This window comes from Ahaetulla prasina, chromosome 5 (assembly GCF_028640845.1).
Source record: "Ahaetulla prasina isolate Xishuangbanna chromosome 5, ASM2864084v1, whole genome shotgun sequence".
Classification (NCBI taxonomy): domain Eukaryota; kingdom Metazoa; phylum Chordata; class Lepidosauria; order Squamata; family Colubridae; genus Ahaetulla; species Ahaetulla prasina.
In genome coordinates, this window is record NC_080543.1 from 24,680,274 (window position 1) to 24,694,871 (window position 14,598).

The following is a 14,598-nucleotide window of genomic DNA, read 5'->3' on the forward strand; positions in this document are numbered from 1 at the left end:
CCCCTGAAACCTCTTGCAACACATGGCAGAATTTTGACATAGAGATTAGCAAAACTTGATGCCGTTTCCTCCTTTTTTGAGTGAGGAACCTTTTGCCAAATGTAGAGTGAGCTATTACAGAGACTTAGCATTATTTTAAAGAAAAATCCAAACACTGATCTTCTCAAAATAGGAAGACCAGACTCTTTGCTAAATGTGGTCCCCAAAAACTTAAGATTGCCCATCCCTGATCTAGCCTGGTGCTCTCCAGAGTTGTTAGGCTACAATTTCTATCATCCCAATAATAATTGAAAGTCCAAGAGATCTGGAAAATGCTAGCCTGCACTGACTGATTTTGATATTATTTTTTTTAGCATTTGGGGAAAAATCTAGTCCCTTACTTTTGACAATTCATTATCTTACTTTTTCTTATTAGGTGAGGGCAGTATACATAACAGTTCCCCCCTCCATTTTTTCCTATGACAACTCTGTGACAATGAATGGCTGGTTCAAAATCACCTAGAAACGTTCCTTAGTTGCAGGGGTCTTTGACCTCCCTAATCCAGCCCCTTCACTTTTATTCCATACATGGCTATCAAGCAAGATGTACCAATGTAACCCAGGACCTTTGTTTAGCTTTTTTAAACAAACAATCCCTTTCCCAAGTGATGTCAGCACATAAAGGTGCTTCTAGTGAGTCAGGCCCTTAGTTCATCTCTAGTGTTCTGACTCATGTTAGCATTCTTACTATAGCTCAGTGTACGTGTTTAGCAGCTTTGTGCTGGATTTAATCTCTTTATGGTGTTAAAGGAGCAATATAGAAGATCTAAAGACGCTTTGAGGACTTTCAGATGGAGTTTTCCTAACATCACCATCTAAAATACACGTACACAGAAACAAATACACGATTAGCAGTAAGAAAACACAGGGAAGTTAAGAAGCAGAATTTGTCTCTTCTAGACTTTCCTTCCAACTTGTATAGTTGTATAAGTAAAAGAGGCAGGGCAATTGCACACTAAAATCTTCACCTGGAAGAATCTTTTGACTGAGAAACAACAATGTTCTTTCTTTTTAAAGTGATTTTTCTATTGAATTGGGGATGCAAATTAGTTCCAGTGAGCAATGATGCAATTAAGTGGATCTGCTGAATTGGTGATTAAGTGACATGGCTGCTGGCAATATATGATTATGATTGCAACATCCCCATATGTAAGAAGTAGGATTCAGGAATTCAAAGGCTTATAGCATATATAACAATTTTTTTTTTAGCAAACTCTTATCCAAGAGAACTGGCAGAACTGAATGAAGACTGGCAAGTTTCATTGAGCATAGAATAAGATACATTTTTAATACTTTCTTAAATAAGCTACAATTGGCTGAATTCACATATTGTGCTAAGTCATACACCCCAATTTATTGATTTATTAAATTTACACAGCTGCCTATTTCACCCTTCTGGGCAGCGCACAAATAAAAAAATAAAGCCGAACAATTAACATTATTAAAACAAAATCATTAAAATACAATTAAAAAATAACAGGGGAGAAGCATTCTACACCTAATAAAATATAGCCATTTAATGGGCTCCACCATACTTCCATGGCACCCCTAAGTCAATGGTAGAACAAAGTTTTAAGGGCCCTCTGCAAAGTCAATAGGCTCGGGTCAATCTCACCTTAGGGTGGGGGGGGGGATGATGTTCCAGATAGTGGGGGCCACATAGAAGTCTTCTCCTGGATCATGCCAAACAAAACTCCTAGGCCAACAGGACCTGCAACATGTCCCTCCTGCTGGATCTCATGGGACAGGAAGATGAATGAATGGCCATAATGCCTGGGTTCCCAAATGCTATAAGCCAATAACAACCCAGCAGACAATTAATGGTTTCATTGGCAAAATGTGCTAAGATATACAGGTATGCCTCCACTTACGACCACAACCGAGCCCAAAATTTCTGTTGCTAAGCAAGACAGTTAAGTGAATTTTGCTACATTTTATCACCTTTCTCACCTGAGCTGGTAAGTGAATCACCGCAGTTGTTAAATTAGTAACACGGTTGTTAAGTGAATCTGATTTCCCCATTGATTTTGCTTGTCAGAAGGTCATAAAAAGTGAGGATGTGACCTTGGGACACAGAAATGGTCATGAATATGACCTAGTTGTTAAGCCTCCAAATTTTGAATATGTGACCATGGGGATGCTGCGATGGTTATAAGTGTGAAAAATGGTCATAAGTTCCTTTTTTCAGTGCCGTTGTGACTTCGGTCAATAAAGGAATTGTTGTCACTTGAGGACTACCTGTGACTATGAAATCTGGGCCCCCAAAAATGTAGATGACAACAATGAAATATCCAACTCTTTGCTGTTTAGTGGCTAACTGGAGTTTTGTAGCACAGATCTGATAGCCCTAGTCTTAACCCAACATGTAAACCAATTCCTTCTCTGAATAGTTGGGGAAAGGGAGGATAGAAACTATAGGGGATAGAAACAAGTGGGTCAAAATGACCACGCTCCGAGATGTGGCTTTTCACTCTGTAACATATTGTGACAGAAGAGAGAAAATATGTACAGAGAAAACTTAAATTAACTACATTTAATTAATTTTAATGAAACATAAAACATTTCTTAAATTAAAAAATAGTTTTTTGAAAATCCTCTGATACCTCACTGAATGGCCAAATTCAGCCCATAGCCAGCAAAATGTACCACCCGTTAAGTTTGTGTTGGGTGAACTGTATTCCCTTAACTTAGTTCTGCTCAGTATTGTTGAACAATTTCAGATTCTAATTGTGAGAAGGATAATAATGTAACAGCTCTTTTACTGGTGATGGCTGGAAAACTTTGCCTTTCCTTAGAAAATATTTAAGATATTGCTTTTTTACGCCAATGAGCCCTGCTGAAGAAGTTGCAACCACATGGCTAGTCCTCACCAATGATGAAAGATAAAACTCCCATTCATACAAACAGAATCTTAGGTTTGCTAGAAGCCAGTTCCCACTGTCTGTCTTTAACAGAGTTAAATAAGCAACCACAAGTTTTGCAGACTTGTTCATTTAGGAAATTAAAAAAAACAAGAAACACAGTGCACAGCTTGATAATAGTATATGTAAAAAGATCTTGGCATTTTAATTGATCACAAATTGAACATGTCAGCAATGTGATGTGACTTTAAAAAAATGCAACTGCAATTTAGGCTAAATCACTAGAAATATAAAATTTCCTAATGAAGATGAGCTGTATTGGGCATACATCACCTGAGGTAGCTAATCCAGTTCTGGATACTACAGGGGATTAAGATAAAGGCAGGCAAAAGATTATCAGTGGAGTGGAAATTAAGTCCTGGAGGGAGAGATTGAAAGAACTGTGTATGTTTAACCTTGAACAAAGATGACTCAGGAGGCACATAGTAACATTTCTTAAGCATCTGAGGTATTCACACAAATGAAGGCATGACTTGTTTATTATTGTTGCAAACTTCAGGACACAGAATCATAGTCTTCAGTAATACAATCAGATTCTGGTTGGATATTAGGAATAATGTCCTAAAATAAGAGGAGTGGAACCAATGACCTCAAGAGATTGTGTTGATATGTTCTGCTTGGGAAAGCAGAATTCAGTTTATGTACAGTACTAAAGTGAAAGTGGATTTGATGGCTTCAGAGCAATCTTCTAATCCTCTGATTATAGAGGATTCCCAGATTAATTATGCAACCTAGGCTCACTGGATAGAGAATAAGTCGGGGTGAAATTCAGCAGGTTCTGGAGAACCAGTAGCGGAAATTTTGAGTGGTTCGGAGAACTGGCAAATGCCACCTCTGGCTGGCCCCAGAGTGGGGTGGGAATGGAGATTTTGTAATATCCTTCCCCTGCCAGACCCACCAAGCCACACCACACCCACCAAGCCACGCCCACAGAACCAGTAGTAAAAAAAGTTGAATTCCACCACTGGAATAAGTCCCATTGGATTCAGGGCAACCTATTGCTGAATCAGTATGCTTAGGACCATCCTATCAGGCTGTAGTGTAATCTTAAATTTATTTATTCAAAAGTGAATTCCAAAATATTCATGGGGACTGAGTCTTTAGAAAATGTGCTTGTGATTGCAGCTTCAGACAGTTCCAGTTTTAATGAATCTACAGTCCAGCATTCCATCCTCATGAGAGTGAAAAGAGAAAGCTCATGAAACACACACACATTCTACATGAACAGGAATATCAATCTGCTAATTTGGAACCAATATTTTAATCTGCTTTTCAGGCACATGTCATACGAATGCCAGAAAAACTCTGATCAAGGTACAAAATAAACCAACTTAATCCTGTACTAGTACAGTTTGCTACTGTTTGCTCCATGCTGTGCAATTCTTGGTGGCTTCTGTTGGCTTGTATCCCACAAGGCTCATGGAAGTAAGGTGTGACATTTTCTAATAGGATCTGCCTTTACGTACTTCCAAGACTGCCCTTGTGTTCCTAGGATGTGTACACTGTGCCTATTCTCTCCGCCGACTTGAAGCACTACATGTTCTGAAACTTCTAGGAAGCACAGTTCATCAAGTCCCGTTTCCTCTGAGTCATGTCTAGTAGTTGCAAAGCTGTTGTGCACAGCATTCTGTTGGCTTTCTTGACTAAAGAGGGAAAGTAATTGAGCAGTAAAAGCCAATAAAAATGTACAAAAGTGACAATATTTTATTCCAGCCAGTGGGGAGCATTACACAGTATGTTAAACTTATTTGAATCCTTGTTTTATAAGCCTGGTTGGATTTACATATTTTGTTGTTGATAGTTGTGAAGTCTTGTCCGACCCATCGCGACCCCATGGACAATGTTCCTCCAGGCCTTCTGTCCTCTACCATCTTCTGGAGTCCATTTAAGCTCACATCTACTGCTTCAGTGACTCCATCCAGCCATCCAGCCATCTCGTTCTCTGTCATATATAATATACATACACAATGTAAGCCGCCCTGAGTCTTCGGAGAAGGGCGGGATATAAATGTAAATTAAAAAAAAAACTTTAAATAATGGTTGGATTCACACAATATTCTAATATATATGTATGTGTGTGTGTGTGTGTGGTTCACAACTATGAGTAACCCTCATCTATATTTTTTAGTCTTCTTCCACCTAATTGGCAAGGCCTGCATGAAGAAGAATGCCTTTCAAGATATCACAAAGAATTAATAAGTGGGTTGTCTTAGATGTTCTTTGACTATGTAGTAACCACAACTACCAGAATTTTCCATCAGGGTATGCATGGGGAAAGACATTCCTCGTAATTGTGACCTATAGTAGGGCACTGATAGTTGCTGGGTTATAATTGAGTTTCCTCTCCCTGTTCTAGACAATATAGAGAGGAAGAAGGGACATATAATATATAATATAATATAGAAGGTGCGGTGGCTCAGTGGCTATGACGCTGAGCTTGTTGATCGAAAGGTCGGCAGTTCAGCAGTTTGAATCCCTAGTGCCGTGTAACGGGGTGAGCTCCTGTTACTTGTCCCAGCTTCTGCCAACCTAGCAGTTCGAAAGTAGAAAAATAGGGACCACCTTTGGTGGGAAGATAACAGCACTCTGTGCACCTTTGGTGTTTAGTCATGCCGGCCACATGACCATGGAGACGTCTTCAGACAGCGCTGGCTCTTCGGCTTTGAAACGGAGATGAGCACCACCTCTAGAGTTGGGAACAACTAGCACATATGTGCGAGGGGAACTTTTACCTTTACCTTTTTATCTAGCCAAGTGTGGCTGATCAGATCTGGTTAAATAGTCAGGCGAGAGATCACCAGGAATTTTCAAGTCTGTAGACTAGACTGGGAAGTTGGAAAAAAAATATTTACCAGATGTTCCTTATTCCATCATAATAGAATATACTCAGATCTCCTCTCTAGCATTATCCAGGATAACATCTTAAAAGACTTTGTATTAATAGAACAGTGGTAGTCAACCTGTCCTACTGCCCACTAATGGGCGTTCAAGCTTTCATGGTGAGCGGTAGGGGTTTTGTCCAATACTGAAGCACTTTCCCTTTTTTTTAATTTAATTGACTTTTTAAAAAAATTTCATAGCATTATTTAAAAACATTTTGATTAGGTTTTCATAAAATTCTCTGTGAGAATTTAAATTTCTGAAAATATACTATTTGTATATTTGTATCGCCCGCGCATAAGTTTAGTTCACGTTACGTAAGTGAAACTAAATGGCACTATAATGTGACTGCAAGCAAAAGAGCCTCGTCTCAGAATAGTTCACACATCTCCCCCTGAACCGGTGGGCGGTTAGAAAATTTTACTATTAACAGAGATACAAAAGTGGGCAGTAGGTATAAAAAGGTTGACTACCCCTGGTATAGAACATAAGTAATAACAATATGCTTCACCATCTTTTAAAAGTGCACCAATGCATTTTCCCTGCATAGTTCCACAGTGGATAGGGAATTCTGGGACTTGAAACCCGTACAATTTAAAATTGTAGAAACACTGCTCTAATCTCTCATCTACTCCCTTATATAGAGAAGTGTGCTGTGCTAGGCACAAACTATCACCATAATGAAATAAAATCAAAGTGGAGTTCTACATTTCCTGGAGAAGAAAACATCAGGTAAAGAACACTGATTCTGGGTCAATACAAAAAAACAAAACGAAAAAAAAAGGGACAAAGTATGTTATGGGCACACCCTCAAAGTTGAGACCAATCCCAGGAATCTAACAGGGTGTGTGAGTATGTAACACCTGGAGCTTGTGGTTCACTTAACTTTGTGTGAATTTCTTACACATAATGAAGTTTCAGAAGAACATCAAAAGGAGTATTTAGTTACTTCTGTTCTCATGGTGTATGATTCTCAGTTCCTCTGGTTTTAATTCCAACGGAGCTTGGAGAAAAGTCAAATATGTGAACTTGGTTTTAACTTGTAGCATCTCTATAATTATGCCATGTTTGTTTCACCCTCAAAGGAACTTCCGCTCTTGAAACTTCCAAGATTTTTCTAGAACACAAAGAACTAGAAAATCCTCAAGCTGTTGTCCAAAAACTCAAACTAATGCATTGTTGTTGTTTTTTTAAAAAAAGATGTCTGTGAATTAAAAAAGAAGCAACCAAAGAATACAGCAAACTTAACTCATAAACAGGAATTAACACCAGGATTAACATCAGACAAACAATCAAGCAGAAAACAATAATTAAGGAATTACAGACTCAGACAAACAAGCAATAAGCAACAGCCTAACCAGGGAAATTCCAAGGAAAAAAACAACATTCCCACCAACAATAGGGAAAGCTACAGTACATAAATAGAGCAAACCTCCTCGCATGTAGCACTGAAGATGTTACCTAGCCAGGTAGTGAAACATCTGCATGAAAACAACTTCAAAGTGCACCAAGGACCTCCACAATTCAACCTAGAGCTACATATAGTGTCTTCTATTGGTAAACTTGACTGAGAACCACTTACTGAGCTTCATAATGTCCAGTTCAATCTTTGACTGGTCTCTGTCTGCTTATATCAATCAAGCACAGACCTCCAGAGGTCTGCTGTTTGCAGAAATAAGCCTCCATATGAGGGTTACATACCATGTTAAGCCATGTTTCTTTAACCACAATTTCGGTACATGACAATGACCTAGTATACACACATACTAGGTCAAAATGTTGTTTGATTTAGTATATTTGAGAATTCAAGCAGCATGGTTTACAAATCATGATTTATGATGTAATACGTTATACAAAGCCAGCCAACTGTGGCTTAATAGAATCATAAAGACAAAATTGGCCATTTCAGCCTGTTGGAAGAAATATCCATCTGGGTTCAGTTCCAAGTGGGGACAAAGACACTGGAAACATGGAGGCTGCTTGGAAAGATGGTTTAATGGTGGTCAGGATCACATGGCTTGAGTTCCTGAACAGAAAAGGGCTGAGATCCTGTGTGCTCCCTGGTTTTATGATTTTTCTGAGCTTTGACCTTTCTGGGGCACAGGAAGAGTATCCTGATTGGTTGTCAGACTCCCAGGGGGTGGGGGTCTTAGCTAGCCTTGCTGGCTGTCTCTCAAGCTTGCTTGAGCCTTGCCATGTGGTGAGTTTCAGTTGTATTGTGTTGCAAATCATGGGGGGATTGAGTGAGCTTGGTTGAAGCCTTAATTGCCCATTGACAAAGGTGGGGAGAATGAGTGAGCTTAGCTGAGGCTTTTAATGGCCCATTGACAAAGGTGGGGGGGAGTCAGGAAGTTGCAGGGAGCTCCTTTGTCTTTAAAATATGTTTCTCCATTTCTCATCCAGGGAAATATATTTTGCCTTTTTAAATATTTTCTAAAATATTTCATTCTTCTAGGAGGGGGGTGGGTGCTAAATTCCTACAATCCCTACTTTTTTTTTTTTTTTTCAAAACGTGAGTTTTGAAACATGCTCTTGGCAAAAATTAAAATTGATCAAATCAGTGGGTGCTTTTAATTTTCCTGATGCAAAGGAAGCCATTGATAGAGACAACAGAAAAAAAAGATTCCTTCAGTGGCTCCCAAAAGCTTTCAACCATGAAGGTCTAGCAGCCAGGGGAAAAGTTCTGGTAAGAATTTTACAGTATCCAATTTTCTATGCCAATTAATTTCAGCTGTTAGATATCACTTTCTGAGAGCTTCCAGTCAGGTCAAGCAAGCACACATCCCAAAATTTTCACAGCCATGGTTTTCCTTTAAATTACAGGCTGCCATTTCAAGGGTTGGTTACTGAACCTGCCCTAGCTCTTACTTTAGTCTATCCAAGATTTTTCCAGTCCAAATTGAGGTTAATCAGTGTGCAATCCAGGCTTTTTCCTTTCTTCTTTTTAAAAAATTACACACAATGAGCCCTGGGACTTCTACTCATGAGACCACCAGTGCAACATATCTTGCTTTACTGGGCAACTGGGCAGCATCATTTGTGAGTCATAGTCAGGGCTTGGGTTTTGGATATCACTTTTCTGCTATCTCTTCAAGAGAGGAATTGCCTGAGGGGATGCCCTCCCCATGGAATTAGCAGGAGATCTGACTCCTTGGGCTTTTAGTGCCACAGAGCAAAATCAACCTAAAAGTCTTGTGTGGAGGTAAGTGAAGGAATAGACTAATTCTGAATGGTGTGTCTCTGTGTGTGCCTGTGTATGCAGCTACTTTTACAATACAGGCAATACAAACATTTTGGACATATTTCCTACCATTAGACAGAAATCTAAGGTGTTCAGAACTTGCTGTGGTAGCCACTCAAATACAATCCTTACATGAGTACTTTAGACTGATTACAATGTAAATGAGACAAGACAGAAAACCTTACAATGAATTTCCACCTCCCCATAGTCTTTCCAGTTGTCTTCTGGGAATTGAAAAGAGTCTTTTAGTCTTTACTTGTACATCTCAGGGTCCTTTCTTTCATATCTGCTGGGTGGCATGCTTGCTGGTCAGTCAGGTTTGGAAAGGTCTGCTCCAAATCTGGTTGCTGTGATGGCTTTCAGTGGGAGCTGGATTCAAACTCAATTTCTGACTCCAACAAATGGAAGGTCTCTGGGGGCAGCATCTGGAACCATGTGCTCTGCTTCCACAGTTGCAGAGTCATCTTTTCAGGGCTGAAAGACATTAGAACAGGGTCTCCTCCCACTTTTGTGGGTAATCTTCTCAGGAAAGGCATTGTAACAGGATTAAAGGGGGGGGGTAGATATCTTGCAGGCAGAGTTTGAAAAGAAACAACACATCAATATTGCAGTTACTAAAAGGTAATGCAGTTTAAACAAAATGGAGACACAACTGATGAGAAAGAAAAAACTTCACATACTTCAGGAAGAGGATGAACAGGTAAAATCATTTAAATACACAGTAAATGCAAGACTGAATTTTTTTTTCTCTTGTAAGTGAACTTAAAACATTTCCTCATAAACTTATCTTGTAAGTGAACTTAAAATGTTTCCTTATAAACTTGAGTTGTTACTTTAAGATAAAGAGGAGAAAAAAGCAGAAATGAAAAGTTCTGTACCCTATTCCCGGTGGCCACACGAAAATAGGGCAAAGGCTTTCTTCTTTTCTCTCTCTCTCTTTTCCCTATTTTATTGCTTCAACCTTTTGTTTTTGTTTTTCCCTAACAATTTAAAATTCTTGTCTCTAGAGATCAGATACATTTTACAGTTACAATTACTTCAAGGGCCCACAAAGACAGACATACACACATAAAAACAAGGAGGACAGAGAGGAAAACAAAACTCTGAGATTTACACACACACTGATCATTCCCGCCATAAATCTCAGTTAAATTAGGGAAGGCACAAATCTTAACAGACAGACCACGTGGTTCCATAGAAGAAAGAGAAAGAGACAAACAAACAAACAAACAAAACAAACAAAAACCCAAACATTCCTATTTATATATTTCCCTTTTCTTTTAAGTACCTTTATTTAGCCAAATTTGTTTCCTATTCTCATCTTTATTACACAATTTCCTCAATTTCTTTTTCCGCATACCAGGTAAAACTGGCAGCCTCCGGGCACTCCAGGCCCCCAGCAGGTTTTCCAGGGGATTTCCCTCCACCCTCGAGCTACTGCTTCCCATGTTTCCCTCTCCGATGTGAGGTTTTATTTTTCACTTTGGCTTAGCCGGGTGGATCCTCCTACAGTTTTCAGAAAAAAAAGTTCTGGGAAGGACTTCGACTCCCTTCTGTCGAAGTATGAGCACCTTCCTGTTAAGGGAGCTTCCGTTTTGGATCAAAAAAGGTGATCCCAGAGGACCTACTGCCCTGCCAGTAGGTACGAGCACCTCCTCAACACTGCTTCCTGCTTCCTTTTTCGCATACCAGGCAAAGCTGGCAGCCTCCGGGCATCCAGGGCCCCAAGCAGATTTCCTGCTTCCTTTTTTTTTCTCCTTTTCTCCTTTTTTACTCTCTTAATTGCTTCATTCACACTTACTTTCCTCTCGCTCGGCTTCCGTTCCTAATAAACACAAAGTTCCACGTTTGGCTTCCCCCCCTTGCTTTCTCTATCCTACCGGTCACGGCTCGGTGGAGCTAGCAGTAGGCAGAGGTGCGGCTAGAGGTTGCTCAAAGAGGTGGAATCAGACTGCTTCCTTTGGTGGAATCCCACACACACACTTCCTCCTTCCCTAACAGAAGGTCCTGTGCTCTGGCAAAACCCCCATGCTCTCCAGACTTTTGGTCTTTCTGCGGTTAGGAAATGCACAGAGGATGCAAGATCCAGCTATGATTGGGAGAAGGGCTCTCTCATTCACACACATGCAGGCATACACATATTTCCCATACTTTTCCATGCTTAAAATTAAAATTTAGAGGTACTCACCTTCTTTCCAAGCAGTCTTTGAGCTCAACACTCAAAACCCCTTTAAAACCTAGTTCCAAATGGCCAAGGTCCAGGAAAACTTACCCACAGACTCAATGGGTCTGCTGCTAGCAAGGGAGGCTTACCTGGGCCAGGTCCATTGGTTAGGTTAGCTTGGAGTCCCATCTGGGGTGCCAATTGTTGGAAGAAATATCCATCTGGGTTCAGTTCCAAGTGGGGACAAAGACACTGGAAACATGGAGGCTGCTTGGAAAGATGGTTTAATGGTGGTCAGGATCACATGGCTTGAGTTCCTGAACAGAAAAGGGCAAGATCCTGTGTGCTCCCTGGCTTTATGCTTTCTCTGAGCTTTGAACTTTCTGGGGCACAGGAAGAGTATCCTGATTGGTTGTCAGACTCCCAGGGGTGGGGTCTTAGCTAGCCTTGCTGGCTGTCTCTCAAGCTTGCTTGAGCCTTGCCATGTGGTGAGTTTCAGTTGTATTGTGTTGCAAATCATGGGGGGATTGAGTGAGCTTGGTTGAAGCCTTAATTGCCCATTGACAAAGGTGGGGAGAATGAGTGAGCTTAGCTGAGGCTTTTAATGGCCCATTGACAAAGGTGGGAGGGGGAGTCAGGAAGTTGCAGGGAGCTCCTTTGTCTTTAAAACATGTTTCTCCATTTCTCATCCAGGGAAATATATTTTGCCTTTTTAAATATTTTCTAAAATATTTCATTCTTCTAGGAGGGGGGTGGGTGCTAAATTCCTACAAGCCAACAGATCAATTTTACACTGTACAGTGTAAAAATAAAAATTAAAGCATCCTAGTTTGATGTCTGTATAGCATCTACTTCAGAAAATCAAATAAAGGAAATAAAGGACCAATCATCCACCTGCATGGATGATTGCTCCACTGTTAAACTAATATTGTTAACAAGCTTTTGTAACATTGAATGTGAATCCATTTTTCAACATCTTAAAATCCTTTATTCCCTGCTTTCACTCAGCAAGCTCATCTGTCTGGAACCCGCATTGCATATCGGACATTAATACAATTGAACTTGTCCAAGATATTTCACTAGAAGAGTCCTCCACTCCTCTGCTCACAACAGTATACCTTATGCCACCAGACTTCAAATTTTGGGATTAGAAAACTTAGAACTACGCTGCCTTCAGTCTGACCTAAGCATAGCTCATAAAATTATCTGCTACAATGTCCTACCTGTCAACAACTACTTCAGCTTCAACCACAATACATGAGCACATAATAGATACAAACTTAAAGTGAACCGCTCCAAACTCGATTGCAGAAAATACAACTTCAGCAACAGAGTAGTCAGTGCCTGGAATGCACTACCTGATTCTGTGGTTTCTTCCCCAAACCCCAAAAACTTTAACCTAAGACTGTCTACTGTCGACCCCATTCCTAAGAAGTCTGTAAGGAGCATGCATAAGAGCACCAGCGTGCCTACCATCCCTGTCCTAATGTTTCCTCTATTTGTATCTATTTTATATATTCAATTCATGCTTATACTTATATATATTACCTAATACATTATTGACAAAAAAAGAGAGAGAGAGAGAATGGGTCTGTGACATCCTTTCAAATACAGTATCTCTACCATCCATGAATGTCTATCAGGCTGGGGAAATTTATTTAATAAAAATGATGGCTATTGCAGTCACCACACTAAATCTCCATTTTTTTCATGTGCATTGCATGTGCAACTGATCTATAATCACAAAATTGCAGCTACTATCTTGATTTTTTTTTTTTACTACTCTCTCTGGATGATACTCCTGCATTCTCAAATCACCTTTTCCGACACTAAGCAGGTCTGACTTCTTCACATTTTTCTTCATGGGACTTAATTTCTATTCCTTTGATCATATATTATGCTTCCTATAAACCTGTTACTTGATCTGTTTCAGTTTCTCTGAACTTTTCCTAAAGTATTGAGCCAAAGAATTGGACAGAATATTTAATTCAGAGTCTGATCAAATGAAATGAAACAATTACTTTTCATGATTTGGAAATAAAACTCATTTTTGGCTACATTATTTGCTGGTTCATATTCCATTTGCAATTATCCTGAGTTCTCTTTTGCCAAGTCAGGTATTCCCCATCTTTTACTGGGTGCTAATTTTTTGCTTTTTAAGTAAAGAATTGAAGGTTTATAAACAAAGGTTTGTCTATAAACAAACCTTGAGTTAGGATAGATTTACACAACACATTATGACTAATATGCAATTGGCTAGTTTGTATGGGTCCAGCCAGTGTGGTTAATTTATGATTTACTATGTACGTGAACCTAACCAAGTACTTTAATTCATTAAGGAAAATTATGAGTTATTAATATATTGCATAAAGCTCATGGGTGAATTAGCAGAATGAACAATATACAGTTTATAGACAGTGGAAGTTAATAGATTTCACTGCTGCTTCACTGCTACTCTGCACCTGCCTCTAATTAGTGGCTCAAGCAAATGATAAATTAGGACTCAGAAGCTGGCTATCTGCCTTTTGTGAAAACAAGACACTTTTTTTTTTACATAGCCATGTTAAAATTAACCTTATTTTCTGCATTTGCAGCAAATGAATCCATCATGCTAGCAGGTTTTGCATAACACCAGAAGTTAAACTATGGTTACGATTTGGTATGTTATATGAACAGTCAAATTTCACAGTCAAATTTCATTTAAAATTTGGAACATTGTTATAATTTTACTGACTAATAATTATTTAACATTATTTTCCCCTCAGGGAATTGTACCTAGCTTTGGGATAGTTTTTAGTCGTGAAAAAATAGGAATAAAAACTTCAAAAATATTTCAATTAAATGAGCATTAAGAGACATACTTAAGTCCTACTGATTTAAATATAAATGGATATATAATTGTTGTTGTTGTTGTTGTTGTTAGTTGCGAAGTCGTGTCCGACCCATCGCGACCCCTTGGACAATGCTCCTCCAGGCCTTCCTGTCCTCCACCATCCTCTGGAGTCCATTTAAACTCATGCCTACTGCTTCAGTGACTCCATCCAGCCACCTCGTTCTATGTCGTCCCCTTCTTCTTTTGCCCTCAATCTTTCCCAGCATTAGGCTCTTCTCCAGTGAGTCCTCCTTTCTCATTAGGTGGCCAAAGTATTTTAGTTTCTTGCATCCTAAATACAATTTCCATTCACTGTGTGTGTGTGAATACACAATTCTTTGCTCATTGTCTTTCATCAAAAAATAAGAAAGGAAATTCTTTCTAAATTCTAGATTACTAAAGACAAAGATTATCCAGCAACTTCTAGTATTTGTAGTTAATGCACAAAGAGCAAGATATATAATGGGAATAAAGTATCCAG